Below are 6464 nucleotides of genomic sequence, written 5' to 3' on the forward strand. Positions count from 1 at the left end.
TGCAAGGAGATCCAACCAGTCCATTCTGAAGGAGATCAGCTCTGGGATTTCTTTGGAGGGAATAATGCTAAAGCTGAAACTCCAGTACTTTGGCCACCTCATGGGAAGAGTTGACTCATTGGAAAAGACTCTGATGCTGGGAGGGACTGGGGGCAGGAGGAGAAGGGGACGACAGAGGATGAGATGGCTGGATGGCATCACTGACTCGATGGACGTGAGTCTGAGTGAACTCCAGGAGTTGGTGATAGACAGGGAGGCCTGGCATGCTGCGATTCATGGGGTCACAAAGAGTTGGACACGACTGAGCGACTGAACTGTACTGAACAGTTAATTAACAATATTGTGTTAGTTTCAGGTATACAACAAAATGATTCAGTTATGCATATACAATTAATCTATTCTTTTTCAAATTCCTTTCCCAATGAAGTTGTTATAGAATATTGAGCAGAATTTCCTATTATTTCCTTCCCCAGTTTTATTGCTATTGACATATAACATACAGAACCTGATGGTTAGATACATGCATATATTAAAGAATGATTAACACAATAAAGATAGTCAACAACACCATCCTCTCATGTAATTATCTCCTTTTTGCGTAGTAATAACATTTAAGACCTTCTCTCTTAAGAACTTTTCCCTATTTTCTTCCCCAGACAGAAAAGGTTTTCACCAGTATGCTAAGGGCAATGGGTCCTCCCTCCCATCCCAAGACTCTGGTTCCTTAGTGGTGATAAGGAAAGCCAGGAAGAAGGATCTGAGTGGGGCTTCATTCTCTTCCCATGGTGGCTGATGTTCCCCTCTTCAAGGCTGTACCACAAGGGATGCCCTCTTTGGAATCACCAAGTTTTCTTCTTCTTTTTTTCCCTTTTATTCTGTGAGGTCCATGGAGAAGAGCTTACAAGTATATGTGGAATCTGTATCTCCAGTGTCCAGAGATCCCACACTTTGCCCAATCCACACTTGACTTCTACCAACATGTTAACAATTCTGACCAAATTATTCTCACAGTTTTCCAGCAACATCCGCTCCTGGTAAAAAAGGGCTGGCGTTCTGTATTTTATCTGCTTAGATTTTGGACTAGATGGGTTGAACTCTCTGATAGGTTCAAAAAAGCAAAAAATGTGCAGTTTCTTTGGCTTTTGTGTTTGTTGCTGTTGCTGTAAGAGGAAGAAAGTGGCTTCTTTACAGTTCTCTACATTCCAAGCAGAAACATGCCTTAATTTTAGCTTATGTGTACATACCACAGAATTGTTGCACTTTCAATCAGATTTAATCTCAGAGTCTCCTTCTAGGATGACCACCTAATAGGATAATTAATAGACTGTGTCCCAAAGCATCCAATCCAATAAAGAATTTATCATTTACTCATTCAGTCATTACCTCTGAATCTTCTTCAAGAAACCAGCAGGAAGCTAGGGCTCTGAGATGATAGCAATTGTTATTACTGAGCACAAATGGAAACTTATAAAATAAGTTTGAAGAAAATGTTTTTGGTAATCTCTCTGTGAGCTGAATATGCTCTGGTTCAATGGCAGAAAATGGGAAATGTCCATTTTGAAGTCCAAACTATTTTTCTTACTCACTTCATGGCAGATCTATAAGCCATTTCTCTGTTGTGTAATATTTAGGGTATTATTATCTTCAGTATAAAGAAACCAACAGGTGATTTAATTGTTTCTCAGCAGAGCAGCTGTTTCAAGAATTTTAGAGCTGCCTTTCTGCACTGTAGGTGATTTAATTGCTGAGCTAAGTGAGTACCAATTTTCCAATTTTATGCCCACTTTATACTGTTTTGGTATTTTGACTCCAGTGAGATCAAGTTTCCCATTCATTTTACAGTGTACAGTCTAGTATCTACTTTAGGTATGATTCAGTTGAAGACTGGGAAAAATATACTAGAACAACCAGTTATTGCAATATGATCATTTTTAACTGAAACTTTTTAGCTGATGTAGAAAGCACTAGATAACAAATCTGTTTCAAACTATATATTGATATGGAAAAATTTCACCCTTTTCTTTTTGAAAGTGCTCTAAACTGAGTGCTTAATCTGAGAGGAAAAAAAATACAGAATGACTCATTTCTTTTATACAGGAGTAAATGTATTTATTCTGGTATAATTGATAGGATCTGCTCTAAAGTTTATGTGCCCTGAAATCATGTCTTTATTATAACAAAAGCTTATTGTGAAAACTTGGGGAAGTCACTTGTCTTCTTTGATTTCCAGTTTTTGAATGAAAATAATACATGGTCTTTCTGCTTTTAAAGATCAAAAATCAAATTAGGAATTTTGTTGAGTATTAAGAAATCCTACCAAGGATTAAGGATTAATTAATTAATCCTTAAGGTTAGCACTTAGTAGGTGCTAAATAAAAATTGGTTGGCTAGTATATTAGTAACTTTATTAGGAAATAGGGTATAATACATCCCCAATATACCTTTTCTTGCTCCCCCCAGGCCATTAGATGGCTTCCCAGGTGGCGCCAGTGGTAAAGAACCCACCTGCCAATGCAGGAGACAAAAGAAGATGGATTCAATCCCTGTGTTGGGAAGATCCCTTGGAGAAGGGCACAGGAACCCACTCCAGTATTCTTGCCTGGAGAATCTCATAGACAGAGGAACTTGATGGGCAGAGTTCCTATGGACAGAGGAACTCAGCCCATAGGATTGCTAAGAGTTGGACATGACTGAAGAGACTCAGCATGCACGCACGCAACTAGAGCACCTTTTAGTAATTATTGTAATATATATTAATCATCTATGTCTAGAATTTCCTTCTGGGTAGTTAACTCCTTGAGGGAAGTTTAATTATTCTTATATTCCTCAAATATAGTATATAACCTAAGGCTGTAATTACTATAACAGTAAAACCTGACTTTATTGAGTATTATGTTTCAGTAGTTAAGTTCAGTGGTTTAGGTACATTATCTTATAAGACATTTTCAACTACTTTGGGAGACAGTTTAAACTCCTGGGGCACAGTTTTAAGGAACTTCTAACACATTTCTGGGTTCTACCATCAGGAATTCATGGTGAAGATTTAAGAATTATCCCTTCATGACTCTGGCAAGGGGAACTAATGAGTAGATATGCTACCCATCTAGAGCATTCTCCATAACAAGATCTGCTCTAAATGAAAGATGGCCAGTTTTAACCCAGCTTGAGGAAAGGAGTTTTTTCCAATGCCAGACCTTTCCAGCTTTCCTCTCTTATCTAAGGGAAGAAAATAGTCAACATGGGTTAGGTCTTCAAGGATATATATTGTATTAACAAAACATTTTAAATCAACCACGGTGTGTTGTTATTTAGTTGCTAAGTCATATCCGATTGTTTTGCGACCCCCTGGACTGTAGCCCTCTAACACCTCTGTCCATGTGATTTCCCAGGCAAGAATACTGAAGTGGGTTTCCATTTCCTTCTCCAGGGAATCTTTCTGACCCAGGGACTGAGCCCATGTCTCCTGCTCTGCAGGTGAATTGTTTACCATTGAGCCACTTGGGAAGCCCAAATCAACTGTACTTCAATATTTCAATAAATTTTTTTAAAAAAGGAAATGGATTGTGAACACCACTACCAGGGAAGGGAGTAGGGTGCTGGCACTGGGGAAACTCACGTGAAATTCATAGCCCAGAGCTACAGGGCTGAGTCAATACTGAAATTTAATACAAAGATTATAGAATGCTCACTTCCCCCACACCTTACCACTGTACCAACAAAGCCCTAATATAGAAAGAGTGGATTACAGCTGGAAGAGTTATAAGATGCAAACTTCAGTCAGTCTGAAGATGTGGCAATAGGAACTTCCCAAACTTAAATGCAAAGAGAAAAAAGAATAAAAACAAACAGAACATCTACGAATTCAGAGACAGTATCAAAAGTTGTAACATATGTGTAATTGGAAAACCAGAAATAGAAGAAGAAATATTTGAAGTAATAATAGATTAGAGGTTTCCAAAATTAATGAGACAGAAAACCATAGATTCAAGGAGATCAGAGAACTCCAAGCATGACAAATACCAAACCAAATCAAATACACCTAGCTATCTCATGTTCAAACCGTAGAAAACTAAAGACAAAATAAAAACCTTGAAAGAAGGCAGAGGGGAGAGGGGGAAATATATTTTATTTATAGAGGCGCAAGAATAAGAATTAAAGCAGACTTCTTTCTTTAATTTAAATTTATTTATTTTTAATTGAGAACAATTGCTTTATAATACTGTCTTGGTTTCTGGCGTGTATCAGCATGATTCTGCCATAGGTACACGTATGCCCACTCCCAATTCAACCCCTCCCACTTCCCACCCCATCCCACACCTCTGTGTTGTCACAGAGCTCCAGATTTGAGTTCCCTGTGTCATGTAGCAACTTTCCACCTGCTATCTAATTTGACATATGGTAATATGTATGTTTCAGTGCTACTCTCTCAATTCATCCCACTCTCTCCTTCCCACCTTGCATCCACAGTCTGTTCTCTATGTCTGCATCTCCACTGCTGCTCTGGAAATAGATTCCTCAGTACCATCTTTCTAAATTCCATGCTGCTGCTGCTGCTAAGTCGCTTCAGTCATGTCCTACTCTGTGCAACCCCATAGACGGCAGCCCACCAGGATTCCCATCCCTGGGATTCTCCAGGCAAGAACACTGGAGTGGGTTGCCATTTCCTTCTCCAATGAAGGAAAGTGAAAAGTGAAAGTGAAGTCACTCAGTCGTGTCCAACTCTAGCGACCCCATGGACTGCAGCCTGCCGGGCTCCTCCCTCCATGGGATTTTCTAGGCAAAAGTACTGGAGTGGGGTGCGATTGCCTTCCATCTAAATTCCATATATATGCATTAATATACAATATTTTTTTTCTCTTTCTGATTTACTTCACTTTGTATATAACAGGCTCTAGTTTCATCCACCTTATTAGAATTGAGTCAAATGTTTTTTTTTTTTATGGCTGAATAATACTCTATTATATATATGTACCACAACTTCCTTATGCATTTCTCTGTTGGTGGACATCTAGGTTGCTTCCACGTCCTAGCTATTGTAAGTAGTGTTGCAATAAACATTGTGGTGCATGTGTCTTTTTCCATTATGGTTTCTTCAGGGTATACTCACAGTAGTAGGATTGTTGGATCTTATGGTAGTTTTATTCCTAGTTGAATTTCCATACTATTCTCCCTTGAAGTTGTATCAATTTGCATTCCTATGAACAATGCAAGAGGTTTCCCTTTTCTCCATACCCTCTCCAGCATTTATTGTTTGTAGATTTTTTGATGATGGCCATTCTGACTGGTGTGCAGTGATACGTTATTGTAGTTTTGATTTGTATTCCTCTAATAATGAGTGATGTTGAGTATCTTTTCATGTATTTATTAGCCATCTGTACGTCTTCTTTGGAGAAAAGTCTGTTTAGGACTTCTGACCACTTTTTGATTGGGTTGTTTGTTTATCTGATATTGAGCTGAATTAGCTATATTGTATATAGTATATATTGTATACTATATTGTATACAATATACTATATTGTATATTGTATATTTTGGAGATTAATCTTTTGTCAGTTACTTTGTTTGCTATTATTTCTCCCAATCTAAGAATTGTCTTTTAACCTTGTTTATAGTTTCCTCTGCTGTGCAAAAGCTTTTAAGTTTAATTAGGTCCCATTTGGTTTATTTTTTGTTTTTATTTTCATTACTCCAGGAGGTGTGTCATAGAGGATCTTGATGTGATTTATGTCAAAAAGTGTTCTGCCTATGTTTTCCTCTAAGAGTTTTATAGTTTCTTGTCTTACATTTAGGACTTTAATCTATTTTGAGTTTATTTTGTGTATGGTGTTAAGAAGTGTTCTAATTTCATTCTTTTACACATAGCTGTCCAGTTTTCCCAGCACCACTTATTGAAGAGACTGTCTCTCTCCATTGTATATTCTTGCCTCCTTTGTCAAAGATAAGGTTTTCCCATATATGCGCAAGGTTATCTCTCAGCTTTCTATCTTGTTCCATTGGTCTATATTTCTGTTTTTGTCCCAGCACCATACTGTCTTGATGACTGTTGTTTTGTATATAGTCTGAATGCAAGTAGGTTGATCCCTCTAGTTCCATTCTTCTTTCTCAAGATTGCTTTGGTTGTTCAGGGCCTTTTGTGTTTCCACACAAATTATGAAAAAATTTTTCTTCTTTTGTGAAAAATACTCTTGGTAGTTTGATAGAGATTGCAATAAATCTGTAGATTGCTTTGGGTAGAATAGTCATTTTACAATATTGATTCTTCCAAGCCAGGAACATGGTATATTTTTCCATCTGCATATGTCATCTTTGATTTCTTTTATCAGCATCATGTATGGATGCGAGAGTTGGACTGTGAAGAAGGCTGAGCACCAAAGAATTGATGCTTTTGAACTGTGGTGTTGGAGAAGACTCTTGAGAATCCCTTGGACTGCAAGGAGATCCAACCAGTCCATTCTAAAGGAGATC

The sequence above is a fragment of the Bison bison genome, unplaced genomic scaffold, assembly GCF_000754665.1.
Source record: "Bison bison bison isolate TAMUID 2011002044 unplaced genomic scaffold, Bison_UMD1.0 scf7180017864139, whole genome shotgun sequence".
NCBI classification, from domain to species: Eukaryota; Metazoa; Chordata; class Mammalia; order Artiodactyla; family Bovidae; genus Bison; species Bison bison.